The following is a 15,559-nucleotide window of genomic DNA, read 5'->3' as shown; positions in this document are numbered from 1 at the left end:
TATGTACAAACTGTACATAAAAACGCAGTCGCTACTATACTCTGAATCTATGTAAAAACATACAAAATACAGTCGTTATTTCCTTTGAAACATACAAAACGCAGTCGTCACTTTATTCTGAATCTATATACAAAATGTACATACAAACAGAGTAGCTACTTAACTCTGAATCTATGTACAAACATACAAAATGAAGTCGTTACTTTACTCTGAATCTATGTACAAACTGTACATACAAAACGCAGTCGGAGCTTTACTCTGAATCTATGTAAAAAGATACAAAACGCTGTCGCTACTTTACTCTGCATCTATGTACAAATTGTACATACAAAACGCAGTCGCTACTATACTCTGAATCTATGTACAAACATACAAAATACAGTCGCTACTTTACTCTGAATCTATGTACAAAGTGTACATACAAACGCAGTCGTTACTGTACACTGAATCTACGTACAAACATACAAAACGCAGTCGCTATTTTACTCTGAATCTATGTACAAACATACAGAACGCAGTCACTATTTTACTCTCAATATATGTACAAACATACAAACGCTTTCGTTACTTTACACTGAATCTACTCTGAATCTATGTACAAACATACAAACGCTTTCGCTACTTTACACTGAATCTATGTACAAACATACAAAATGCAGTCGCTATTTTACTCTGAATATATGTACAAAAATACAAAACGCAGTCGCTACTTTACTCTGAATCTATCTCCCTAGATCAAGTTTCATGTTACAAAGTGTTACACTGTTATCCCTTCCCTGTCTATTGCGTGATCTTATTATAGGAGGTCCTTTCTTGAGCCCTTTCGGCAGTATACTTCAGTATGGTAACACTACAAAATCTATTTCAGTTTTTGCCATATCTCACGGAGGCTTACTTTAGCAAATTACACCGGGAAGCCTTCATTAGATGGCCCCGACTGTTCATAGGACTTAAAGCAATAAAACAAACATAGGGCTACCACGTGACAAATTATGGGTAACAATGTAGTATACCTGATAACACTGTAACACAACACCGCATCAGAAAATTACACAATAATAATAATGGTTATCACTGTGTTCACAACATGGAATTACAAGGTACAACAAGAGTGTTTATCAAAATACAACAAGACGTCACACGGAAGTTGTGTGTTTCCTAGGTCTTCATCTGGCTAGGCAAATGAGTGGATATTACCAAACAAATGAATCTAAGCCTGGAAAACGATCATCCGGCTACTGTCAAAGTTTTCCTTTCAATTCAATTAATTTTGTCTTGTCGTTGGTACTCATTTTGTTGTATTATACTCTTTTCTCGGTGACAAACAGGAAACATTTACACAAGATGTTTGTTTCGTCACTTTAGAAACATGAAATTGGAGTGTTATTACCTCTACTGTTTTGGAGGACGATATTGTCAAAGGGTCTGGTAACACTGGATTGAGACATGTCACCCAACAGCAGCTGCATGGTTATTATGATCATTCCAAGACAAAATATCATTATATGTATGACACAGTATTTTGATTACGTCTTGTCGTCTATAAATCAGAAGATATCCCGGAATACCTGGTTCGATTATCCTTGTACTTTTTCAGGAGTCGCCTTGTAATACTTTTTTTTGTTCGTATTTTTATTGAATTTGAGATTGGAATATGGTTGTGTTGACATCTTTTTATTTGGCTTTGGTTTTTTTCCAGTTGCGTGTATTCCCGTTTTTCTTTTCTGCTGTTTGTTTCGTTTCATTTTTCGATTTGAGGTCCCTTATAATCATTAGATCTAAATTTCTAACTGTATTTTTATTCATATATTTGATTTCACGTTTCAGTGATATTAAATATACAAGACATGAAAGTTATATTTGTCCTCGAGATTATAGTTACGATAACCACCGTTTACATCTGTGTTGTGTTTGTAAACTTACACTCAACCAGGTGCATCTTCTAGTTACGATGTAATCAGAACTATGGTGTTTCATTACATATTTGATAAAATATTCTTATTAAGACGACAGAAATATTGAGCCTCGTTACGCAATAAACAACGATATGGGATTACTTTCATGTCATAGTTCACATTTTAAAAGATTCAGATTCAGGGTGGGACTAATGCGGACAAAAGTATACCCCCAACCTCACCCTGCTAATTAGGATTTCTTTGTTTACATTGACAAATATAAAAAATATCACGTCTTTCTATCATTTCAGAAAAATGAAGTTGTTCGCTGTGTTGTTAGCTCTCCTGTTTTGTGAGATAAGATTATCAGAGGGTCTGCTGGCACCGGATTCGACACATGCCGACCAACAAAAGGACGATGGTGATGAAGATTAATCTAAGTCAAGACCTAATTCGTATGACAGCAGTGTCTATAGGATTTCATACTTTATCCCTAATAGATAAACCAATTTGGAAAAGATCTTAAACACCTATTCACATTACATACTGAATCAGTATGAAACTTCCAAAAAATAAACCAAAAAATTAAAACCTCTTCGTGTTGTCTTTAAATAAAAAATTTAAAAACAATTACATGGAATGCTAATTCTGAATTTCTACAAAAATGTCATCTTCATGACACAATACTACTAACACTACACTGGGTTACACAAATGAGCAAATGATTATATTGTAACACAAGAGAGACTGTAGTACGAGTGGTTATATTGTAATACAACAGTGATAGACTGTAGTACGAAGGGTTATATTGTAAAACAACAGTGATAGACTGTAGTACGAGGGGTTATATTGTAACACAACAGTGATAGACTGTAGTAAGATGTGTTGTAACAAAACTGTATAGACGGGTAATACGAGGGGTTATATTTTAACACAACAGTGATAGACTGCAGTACGCAGTGTTATGTTGTAACAAAACTGTGATAGACTGTAGTACGAGGTGTTATATTGTAACACAACGGTGGTAGACTGTAGAACGAGGTGTTATATTGTGACAACAGTGATAGACTGTAGTACGAGCTGTTATATTGTAACACAACAGTGATAGACTGCAGTACGCAGTGTTACATTGTAACAAAACTGTGATAGACGGGTAATACGAGGGGTTAAAATTGTATCACAACAGTGATAGACTGTAGTAGTGGGGGTTATATTGTAACACAACAGTGATAGACTGCAGTACGCAGGGTTACATTGTAACAAAACTGTGATAGACGGGTAATACGAGGGGTTAAAATTGTATCACAACAGTGATAGACTGTAGAACGACTGGTTATATTGTAACACAACACTGATAGACTGTAGTACGAGGTGTTGTAACAAAACTGTGATAGACTGTATTACGAGGCGTTATATTGTAACACAACAGTGATAGACAGTGTTATATTGTAACACAACAGTGATAGACTGTAGTAATGGGGGTTATATTGTAACACAACAGAGATAGACTGTAGTACGAGGTGTTATATTGTAACACAACGGTGGTAGACTGTAGTACGGGCTGTTATATTGTAACGAAACAGAGATAGACGGGTAATACGAGTGGTTATTATATTGTAACACAAGTAAGTACACTTTAGAACAAAGTGTTGTAACCAAACTGTGATAGTACGAGAGGTTATATTGTAACACAACAGTGGTAGATTGTAGTACGCAGTGTTATATTGTAACAAAACAGTGATAGACTCTACGAGGTGTTATATTGTAACCCAAAGATGGTAGATTGTAGTACGAGCTGTTATATTGTAACAAAACAGTGATAGACTGCAGTACGCAGTGTTACATTGTAACAAAACTGTGATAGACGGGTAATACGAGGGGTTAAAATTGTATCACAACAGTGATAGACTGTAGAACGACTGGTTATATTGTAACACAACACTGATAGACTGTAGTACGAGGTGTTGTAACAAAACTGTGATAGACTGTATTACGAGGCGTTATATTGTAACACAACACTGATAGACTGTAGTCCGAGGAATTATATTCTAACACAACGGTGATAGACTGTAGAACGAGGTGTTATATTATAAACACAACGGTGATAAACTGTACAACGAGGGGTAATATTATAACACAACAGTTATAGACTATAGAACGAGGGGTTATATTGTAACAAAAAAGTGATAGACTGCAGTATGCAGTGTTATATTATAATAGAACAGTGATAGATTGTAGAACGAGGGGTTATCTTGAAACACAACAGTGATAGACTGTAGTAGTGGGAGTTATATTGTAACACAACAGTGATAGACTGCAGTACGCAGTGTTACATTGTAACAAAACTGTGATAGACGGGTAATACGAGGGGTTAAAATTGTATCACAACAGTGATAGACTGTAGTAGTGGGGGTTATATTGTAACACAACAGTGATAGACTGCAGTACGCAGTGTTACATTGTAACAAAACTGTGATAGACGGGTAATACGAGGGGTTAAAATTGTATCACAACAGTGATAGACTGTAGAACGACTGGTTATATTGTAACACAACACTGATAGACTGTAGTACGAGGTGTTGTAACAAAACTGTGATAGACTGTATTACGAGGCGTTATATTGTAACACAACACTGATAGACTGTAGTCCGAGGAATTATATTCTAACACAACGGTGATAGACTGTAGAACGAGGTGTTATATTATAAACACAACGGTGATAAACTGTACAACGAGGGGTAATATTATAACACAACAGTTATAGACTATAGAACGAGGGGTTATATTGTAACAAAAAAGTGATAGACTGCAGTATGCAGTGTTATATTATAATAGAACAGTGATAGATTGTAGAACGAGGGGTTATCTTGAAACACAACAGTGATAGACTGTAGTAGTGGGAGTTATATTGTAACACAACAGTGATAGACTGCAGTACGCAGTGTTACATTGTAACAAAACTGTGATAGACGGGTAATACGAGGGGTTAAAATTGTATCACAACAGTGATAGACTGTAGTAGTGGGGGTTATATTGTAACACAACAGTGATAGACTGCAGTACACAGTGTTACATTGCAACAAAACTGTGATAGACGGGTAATACGAGGGGTTAAAATTGTATCACAACACTGATAGACTGTAGTCCGAGGAATTATATTCTAACACAACGGTGATAGACTGTAGAACGAGGTGTTATATTATAAACACAACGGTGATAAACTGTACAACGAGGGGTAATATTATAACACAACAGTTATAGACTATAGAACGAGGGGTTATATTGTAACAAAAAAGTGATAGAGACGAACGAGAGGTTATCTTGTAACACAACAGAGATTGACTGTATTACGAGGGGTTACATTGTAACACAACAGTGGTAGACTGTAGAACGCAGTGTTATATTATAATAAAACTGAGATAGACGGGTAATACGAGGTGTTATATTGAAACACAACAGTGATAGAATGTAGTAGTGGGGGTTATATTGTAACACAACAGTGATAGACTGTAGTACGAGCTGTTATATTGTAACAAAACATTGATAGACTGCAGTACGCAGTGTTGTATTTGTAACAAAAAAGTGATAGAATGTATTACGAGGCGTTATATTGTAACACAACAGTGATAGACTGTAGTATGAGAGGTTATATTGTTTCACAACACTGATAGACTGTATTACGAGGTGTTGTAACAAAACTGTGATAGACGGGTAATACGAGGGGTTGTATTATAACACAACAAAGATAGACTGTAGTAGTTGGGTTATATTGTAACACAGCAGTGATAGACTGTAGTACGATTTGTTATATTGTAACCAAACAATGATATACTGTAGTACGAGCTGTTAAATTGTAACAAAACAGTGATAGACTGTAGTACGAGGTGTTATATTGTAACTCAACAATGATAGATTGTAGTACGAGCTGTTAAATTGTAACAAAACAGTGATAGACTGTAGTACGAGGTGTTATATTGTAACTCAACAGTGATAGATTGTAGTACGAGCTGTTATATTGTAACAAAACGGTGATAGACTGCAGTACGCAGTGTTGTATTGTAACAAAAAGTGCTTGACTGTAGTACGAGTTGTTTTAACAAAACTATTATAGATGGTAGTACGAGTGGTTATTTTGTAACACAAGGAAGTAGACTTTAGAACGAGGTGTTGTAACCAAACTGTGATAGACGGTAATACGAGGGGTTATATTGTAACACAACAGTGATAGACTGCAGTACGCAGTGTTATATTGTTACACAACAGTGATAGACTGCAGTACGCAGTGTTATGTTGTAACAAAACAGTGATAGACTGTAGTACGAGGGGTTATATTGTAACACAACAGTGATAGACTGTAGTACGAGGTGTTATATTGTAACACAGCGGTGGTAGACTGTAGTACGAGCTGTTATATTGTAACAAAACAGTGATAGACTGCAGTACGCAATGTTGTATTGTAACAAAAAAGTGATAGACTGTATTACGAGGCGTTATATTGTAACACAACGGTGGTAGACTGTAGTACGAGCTGTTATATTGTAACAAAACAGTGATAGACTGTAGTATGAGGTGTTATATTGTAACACAACACTGATAGACTGTAGTACGAGGGGTTATATTGTAACACAACAGTGGTAGACTGTAGAACGAGGGGTTATATTGTAACAAAACCTCTAGACTGTAGTACGAGGGGTTATATTGTAACAAAACCTCTCGTACTACCGTCTATCATAGTTTTGATACAACACCTCGTCCTACAGTTGTTTTACAATATAACACCTCGTTCTACAGTCTATCACTCTTTTATTACAATATAACACTGCGTACTACAGTCTACCACTGTTGTGTTATAATATAACACCTCGTACTACAGTCTATCACTGTTGTAACTGTATTGTAATAGACTGGTAATACGACATTACTGTAGTTTGAGGGGTTATATTGTAACACAACAGTGATAGACTGTAGTAGTGGCGGTTATATTGTAACACAACAGTGATAGACTGTAGTATTGGCGGTTATATTGTAACACAACGGTGGTAGACTGTAGTACGAGATGTTATATTACAACACAACAGTGATAGACTGTAGAACGAGGGGTAATATTGTAACAAAAAAGTGATAGACTGTAGAACGCAGTGTTATATTGTAACAAAACTGTGATAGACGGGTAATACGAGGTGTTATATTGTAACACAACAGTGATAGACTGTAGTAGTGGCGGTTATATTGTAACAGAACAGTGATAGACTGTAGTACGAGGTGTTATGTTGTAACACAACGGTGGTAGACTGTAGTACGATATGTCATATTGTAACAAAACAATGATAGACTGTAGTACGAGCTGTTATATTGTAACACAACGGTGGTAGACTGTAGTACGAGATGTTATATTACAACACAACAGTGATAGACTGTAGAACGAGGGGTAATATTGTAACAAAAAAGTGATGGAGACGAACGAGAGGTTATCTTGTAACACAACAGAGATTGACTGTAGTACGAGAGGTTATATTGTAACACAACAGTGGTAGACTGTAGTACGCAGTGTTATATTGTAACAAAACTGTGATAGACGGGTAATACGAGGTGTTATATTGTAACACAACAGTGATAGACTGTAGTAGAGGGGGTTATATTGTAACACAATAGTGATAGACTGTAGTACGATGTGTTATATTGTAACAAAACAATGATAGACTGTAGTACGAGCTGTTATATTGTAACAAAACAGATAGACTGTAGTACACAGTTTTATAATGTAATAAAACAGTGATTGCAGTACGCAGTGTTGTATTGTAACAAAAAAGTGATAGACTGTATTACGAGGCGTTATATTGTAACACAACAGTGATAGACTGTATTACGAGGCGTTATATTGTAACTCAACAGTGATAGATTGTAGTACGAGCTGTTAAATTGTAACAAAACAGTGATAGACTGTAGTACGAGGTGTTATATTGTAACTCAACAGTGATAGATTGTAGTACGAGCTGTTATATTGTAACAAAACGGTGATAGACTGCAGTACGCAGTATTGTATTGTAACAAAAAGTGATTGACTGTAGTACGAGTTGTTTTAACAAAACTATTATAGACGGTAGTACGAGTGGTTATTTTGTAACACAAGGAAGTAGACTTTAGAACGAGGTGTTGTAACCAAACTGTGATAGACGGTAGTACGAGGGGTTATATTGTAACACAGCACTGATAGACTGTTGTTCGAGGTGTTGTAACAAAACTGTGATTGACGGGTAATACGAGGGGTTATATTGTAACACAACAGTGATAGACTGCAGTACGCAGTGTTATATTGTTACACAACAGTGATAACACAGCGGTGGTAGACTGTAGTACGAGCTGTTATATTGTAACTAAACAGTGATAGACTGCAGTACGTAATGTTGTATTGTAACAAAAAAGTGATAGACTGTATTACGAGGCGTTATATTGTAACACAACAGTGATAGACTGTAGAACGAGGAGTTGTATTCTAACACAACGGTGATAGACTGCAGAACGAGGTGTTATATTATATCACAACAGTGATAGACTGTAGTCCGAGGAGTTGTATTATAACACAACGGCGATAGACTGCAGAACGAGGTGTTATATTATAACACAACAGTGAAAGACTGTAGTAGTGGGGGTTATATTGTACCACAACAGTGATAGACTGTAGTACGAGGTGTTATATTGTAACACAACGGTGGTAGACTGTAGTACGAGCTGTTATATTGTAACAAAACAGTGATAGACTGTAGTACGAGGTGTTATGTTGTAACACAACACTGATAGACTGTAGTACGAGGGGTTATATTGTAACACAACAGTGGTAGACTGTAGAACGAGGGGTTATATTGTAACAAAACCTCTCGTACTACCGTCTATCATAGTTTTGATACAACACCTCGTCCTACAGTTGTTTTACAATATAACCCCTCGTTCTACAGTCTATCACTCTTTTATTACAATATAACACTGCGTACTACAGTCTACCACTGTTGTGTTATAATATAACACCTCGTACTACAGTCTATCACTGTTGTAACTGTATTGTAATAGACTGGTAATACGACATTACTGTAGTTTGAGGGGTTATATTGTAACACAACAGTGATAGACTGTAGTAGTGGCGGTTATATTGTAACACAACAGTGATAGACTGTAGTACGAGGTGTTATGTTGTAACACAACGGTGGTAGACTGTAGTACGATGTGTCATATTGTAACAAAACAATGATAGACTGTAGTACGAGCTGTTATATTGTAACACAACGGTGGTAGACTGTAGTACGAGATGTTATATTAGAACAAACAGTGATAGACTGTAGAACGAGGGGTAATATTGTAACAAAAAAGTGATGGAGACGAACGAGAGGTTATCTTGTAACACAACAGAGATTGACTGTAGTACGAGAGGTTATATTGTAACACAACAGTGGTAGACTGTAGTACGCAGTGTTATATTGTAACAAAACTGTGATAGACGGGTAATACGAGGTGTTATATTGTAACACAACAGTGATAGACTGTAGTAGAGGGGGTTATATTGTAACACAATAGTGATAGACTGTAGTACGATGTGTTATATTGTAACAAAACAATGATAGACTGTAGTACGAGCTGTTATATTGTAACAAAACAGATAGACTGTAGTACACAGTTTTATAATGTAATAAAACAGTGATTGCAGTACGCAGTGTTGTATTGTAACAAAAAAGTGATAGACTGTATTACGAGGCGTTATATTGTAACACAACAGTGATAGACTGTAGTACGATGTGTTATATTGTAACAAAACAATGATAGACTGTAGTACGAGCTGTTATATTGTAACAAAACAGATAGACTGTAGTACACAGTTTTATATTGCAATAAAACATTGATAGACTGTAGAACGAGGTGTTGTATCAAAACTATGATAGACGGTAGTACGAGTAGGTATATTGTAACACAAGGAAGTAGTCTTTAGAACGAGGTGTTGTAACAAAACTGTGATAGACGGGTAATATGAGGGGTTATATTGTAACACAACAGTGATAGACTGTAGTACGAGCTGTTATATTGTAAAAAAACGGTGATAGACTGTAGTACGATGTGTTATATTGTAACAAAACAATGATAGACTGTAGTACGAGCTGTTATATTGTAACAAAACAAATAGACTGTAGTACACAGTTTTATATTGTAATAAAACAGTGATTGCAGTACGCAGTGTTGTATTGTAACAAAAAAGTGATAGACTGTATTACGAGGCGTTATATTGTAACACAACAGTGATAGACTGTAGTACGATGTGTTATATTGTAACAAAACAATGATAGACTGTAGTACGAGCTGTTATATTGTAACAAAACAGATAGACTGTAGTACACAGTTTTATATTGCAATAAAACATTGATAGACTGTAGAACGAGGTGTTCTATCAAAACTATGATAGACGGCAGTACGAGTAGGTATATTGTAACACAAGGAAGTAGTCTTTAGAACGAGGTGTTGTAACAAAACTGTGATAGACGGGTAATATGAGGGGTTATATTGTAACACAACAGTGATAGACTGTAGTACGAGCTGTTATATTGTAAAAAAAACGGTGATAGACTGCAGTACACAGTGTTGTATTGTAACAAAAAGTGATAGACTGTAGTACGAGGTGTTTTATTAAAACTATTATAGACGGTAGTACGAGTGGTTATATTGTAACACAACAGTGATAGACTGTAGTTCGAGGTGTTGCAACAAAACTGTGATAGACGGGTAATACGAGGGGTGATATTGTAACACAACAGTGTTAGACTGTAGTTCGAGGTGTTGTAACAAAACTGTGATAGACGGGTAATACGAGGGGTGATATTGTAACACAACAGTGTTAGACTGCAGTACGCAGTGTTATATTGTAACAAAACTGTGATAGACGGGTAATACGAGGGGTTATAAAGTAACACAACAGTGATAGACTGTAGTTCGAGGTGTTGTAACAAAACTGTGATAGACGGGTAATACGAGGGGTGATATTGTAACACAACAGTGATAGACTGCAGTACGCAGTGTTATATTGTAACAAAATAGTGATAGACTGTGGTACGAGAGGTTATATTGTAACACAATAGTGATAGACTGTAGAAGTGGGGGTTATATTGTAATACAACAGTGATAGACTGTAGTACGAGGTCTTGTAACAAAACTGTGAAAGACAGTAGTACGAGGGGTTATATTGTAACACAACACTGATAGACTGTAGTTCGAGGTGTTGTAACTAAACTGTGATAGACGGGTAATACGAGGGGTTATATTGTAACACAACAGTGATAGACTGCAGTACGCAGTGTTATATTGTAACAAAACTGTGATAGACTGCAGTACGCAGTATTAAATTGTAACAAAACAGTGATAGACTGTAGTATGAGGGGTTATATTGTAACACAACACTGATAGACTGTATAGTACGAGGTGTTGTAACTGTACTGTGATAAACTGGTAATACTAGGGGTTATATTGTAACACAACACTGATAGACTGTAGTAATGGGGGTTATATTGTAATAACACAGTGATAGACTGTAGTACGCAGTATTATATTGTAATAAAACAGTGATAGACTATAGAACGAGGGGTTATATTGTAAAACAACTCTAGAGCGAGGTGTTGTATCAAAACTATGATAGACTGTAGTCCGAGGGGTTATATTGTAACACAACAATGATAGACTGTAGTACGAGGTGTTGTAACACAACAGTGACAGACTGTAGTACGATGTGTTATATTGTAAGTAAACAGTGATAGACTGTAGTACGAGGGGTTATGTTGTAACACAACAGTGATAGACTGTAGCAGTATTATATTGTAATAAAACAGTGATAGACTATAGTACGAGGTGTTATATTGTAACACAACTCTAGAGCGAGGTGTTAAATTGTATCAAAACAGTGATAGACTGTAGTACGAGGTGTTGTAACACAACAGTGACAGACTGTAGTACGATGTGTTATATTGTAAGTAAACAGTGATAGACTGTAGTACGAGGGGTTATGTTGTAACACAACAGTGATAGACTGTAGCAGTGGGGGTTATATTGTAACAAATCAGTGATAGACTGTAGTACGAGGTGTTATATTGTAACACAACAGTGATAGACTGCAGTACGTGGTTTTATATTGTAACACAACAGTGATAGACTGTAGTAGTAGGGTTTATATTGTAACAAAACCGTGATAGACGGTAGTACGAGGGGTAATATATGGTAACTCAACAGAGATAGACTGTAGTACGAAAGTTTATATTGTAACACAACAGTGATAGACTGCAGTACGCAGTGTTATATTGTAACAAAACTGTGATAGACGGGTAATACGAGGCACAACCTCTCGTACTACAGTCTATCATAGTTTTGATACAACACCTCGTTCTACAGTTATTTTTACAATCACTGTTTTATTACAATATAATACTGCGTACTACAGTCTACCACTGTTGTGTTACAATATAACACCTCGTACTACAGTCTATCACTGTTGTAACTGTACTGTGATAGACTGGTAATACGACATTACTGTAGTTTGAGGGGTTATATTGTAACACAACAGTGATAGACTGTAGTGCGAGGTATTGTAACAAAACTGTGATAGACGGGTAATACTAGGGGTTATATTGTAACACAACACAGATAGTCTGTAGTAATGGGTGTTATATTGTAACACAACATTGATAGACTGTAGTACGAGGTGTTATATTGTAACACAACGGTGGTAGACTGTAGTACGAGATGTTATATTGTAACAAAACAGTGATAGACTGCAGTACGCAGTGTTATATTGTAATAAAACAGTGATAGACTGTAGAACGAGGGGTTATATTGTAAAACAACTGTAGAACGAGGTGTTGTATCAAAACTATGATAGACGGTAGTACGAGAGGTTATATTGTAACACAAGGAAGTAGACTTTAGAACGACGTGTTGTAACAAAACTGTGATAGACTGTAGTCCGAGGGGTTATATTGTAACACAACACTGATAGACTGTAGTACGAGGTGTTGTAACACAACAGTGATAGACTGTAGTACGAGGTGTTATATTTTAACACAACGGTGGTAGACTGTAGTAGTGGGGGTTATATTGTAACACAATAGTGATATACTGTAGTACGAGTAGTTATATTGTAACACAAGGAAGTAGACTTTAGAATGACTTGTAACAAAACTGTAATAGACGGGTAATACGAGGGGTTATATTGTAACACAAGTAAGTAGACTTTAGAATAAGGTGTTGTCACAACAGTGATAGAATGTAGTACGAGCTGTTATATTATAAAAAAACGGTTGTAGACTGTAGTACGAGGGGTTATATTGTAACACAACAGTGATAGACTGTAGAACGAGGGGTTATATTGTAACACAACAGTGATAGACTGTAGAACGAGGGGTTATATTGTAACACAACAGTAGTACGAGGTGTTATATTGTAATACATCGATGAAGCAGATTACACTTACTTTCCCGCAACACTCGGACGTATTCCCTCTTGTATTTTTACGGGAGTCGCCATGTAAATTTATTTTCTCTTACATTTGAGTTTAAATTATGATTAAGTAAACATGTTTTTATTTTCTTGTTGTTTTTCTGTTACATTCTTGTCTGGTTTTCGTTGCCGCTGCTTGTTTTCTCTTTAATTGCCCGTTTGAACAGACATTACATATAACTTTTGAGGGCATTAATCCCTAAACAACTTAATTTCTAACTATATTTTTCTATGATATGTTTGTATTCAGATTCCATTAGTGTTGGATATACAGCACATATACCTTGTGTTCTGCGTTCCGGATAATCCCCGCCTACACTCTACCAGTGATGTCCTATATTCAAACATATACGTCAAATTTCTAAACGCTAACTGTAACAACCGTTTACATCTCCAATTAAATATGTATCTCACGCTGTACTAGGTGCACCTGATAATTATGATCTGATTAATTATTTTTCATATGATGTTCTCATTGTCATCGCAGATTATAATTATGATTATGACCAATAACATCTGTGTTGTGTTTGTAAATTTACACTGAACCAGGTGCATCTTCTAGTTACGATTTAATCAGAACTATGGAGTTCCATTACATATTTGATAAAATACACTTATTAATATGACAAGAATATGTATTGAGATATTAAACTGTCTAATTATGTTAATGATAATCTATAAAAGGACACAGGGATGTTGTTCGTATTATACAGCAAGAACTGAGGGACTCCCTTACAAACTTTTCCGAGAACACTTGTTTAAGTAAAACTTAACTTATTATGAAAATGTTTCTGATGAATACATGTATAGACAATGTATTTAAACACCTGCTTACACTTATCCTTGACTTCATATTCCATCAGCAATATCGGATTTAATCATTTAAATAATCGATTCAGATGTTTTATTGGGTTAAATAATTGATCAGTCTATTATACAAGATTACCTAGACGCGTTTTCGAACAACTAACCTATCCATTTAACAATCAAAAAGAGTTCTTATTATCGCCAAAGGTTTTTTTTTTCAGTTTGAATTAAGGCTTTGAGTGTATTGCAATATTGTGTCTGTCTTCTCAAGATTTGTTTCGTCTTGTGTCTGCCATCTCATCATCAAATTGAAATCTGTCATTTTACCTTGATTCGGAAAATCTTTGTATTCTATAAAGGAAACACATGTTCGTTCTAGTATTGAATTATTGCAATGTTTTTCGGCCTGTCTTTGTGGTCCTTCCGTCCTTAAACGTTTCTTTTTATCGCTAAGTATTAGATCGTTCCTATATTTCGAACATGGGTTCTCCTTTGTTCCTGGCTACGCTATTTTGATTTCGGGGCTGGACAGATTAAATATGACTTTCAGGCGACTATCTTAGATTTTGACAATGAAACTTTGCTGTCACTATAGATGGTATAGCGATAAGCTTGACAGCCAAGAATGGAAAAGTTCTAAATAAACTAATCTTTCTAAGAGTAAATATGTATATTTCCCTCTGCCACTAGTGATGCCTTTTTGTTTTATTTTGGATTGACTGAAAAACAACATGGTTGACAAGTGGCCATTTTGGATTTTGACAATATAAGTTTGTTATCACTATTTTCTGAGAAGTACTAAATAGATCTTTCAAAAATTTCATAATTATATAGGTTACCCTGAATTGTGTGCACTTCTGATTTTAGGACTAATCAGAAAATGTCCGATAGTCGGCCATCTTAAATTACTGGTGCATTAACTCCTCATTGCCAGTGTTCTGTTTATCATCCCTATTAGAAAGTAACAACAGTTTTTCATTCTTTAGACGTTCCGTTTAGATATTCTAGATACATCATATCCAGGCAACGCTAGTTACAGTATGACTTGTTTTCTATCCTTGTATTTGACTTCAAATCAGAAAGGGCGTTAGCACATGTGCTTACTCTAATATCGATCTAGACACAATGGTTCACAATTAAAAGTTGTATTTTTTTATTCAAATCTGCAAGAAATGTGGTAAACTGACAAAAGTATCTGCTTATAGAAATTGTACATAACATTCGTTTTACGACTCAGTAGGCACTATATTTGTTGCAAAAACATTTTCGGAGCCTCATCACGTGAAATCTTTTATCATTATGATATAGAAAACCGATTAAATTCAGACAAACATAAGCAT

Source organism: Ylistrum balloti, unplaced genomic scaffold, assembly GCF_031769215.1.
Source record: "Ylistrum balloti isolate Yb309-2 unplaced genomic scaffold, AGI_CSIRO_Ybal_v1 Utg370182, whole genome shotgun sequence".
Lineage (NCBI taxonomy): Eukaryota > Metazoa > Mollusca > Bivalvia > Pectinida > Pectinidae > Ylistrum > Ylistrum balloti.
This window is presented reverse-complemented; position numbering follows the sequence as displayed.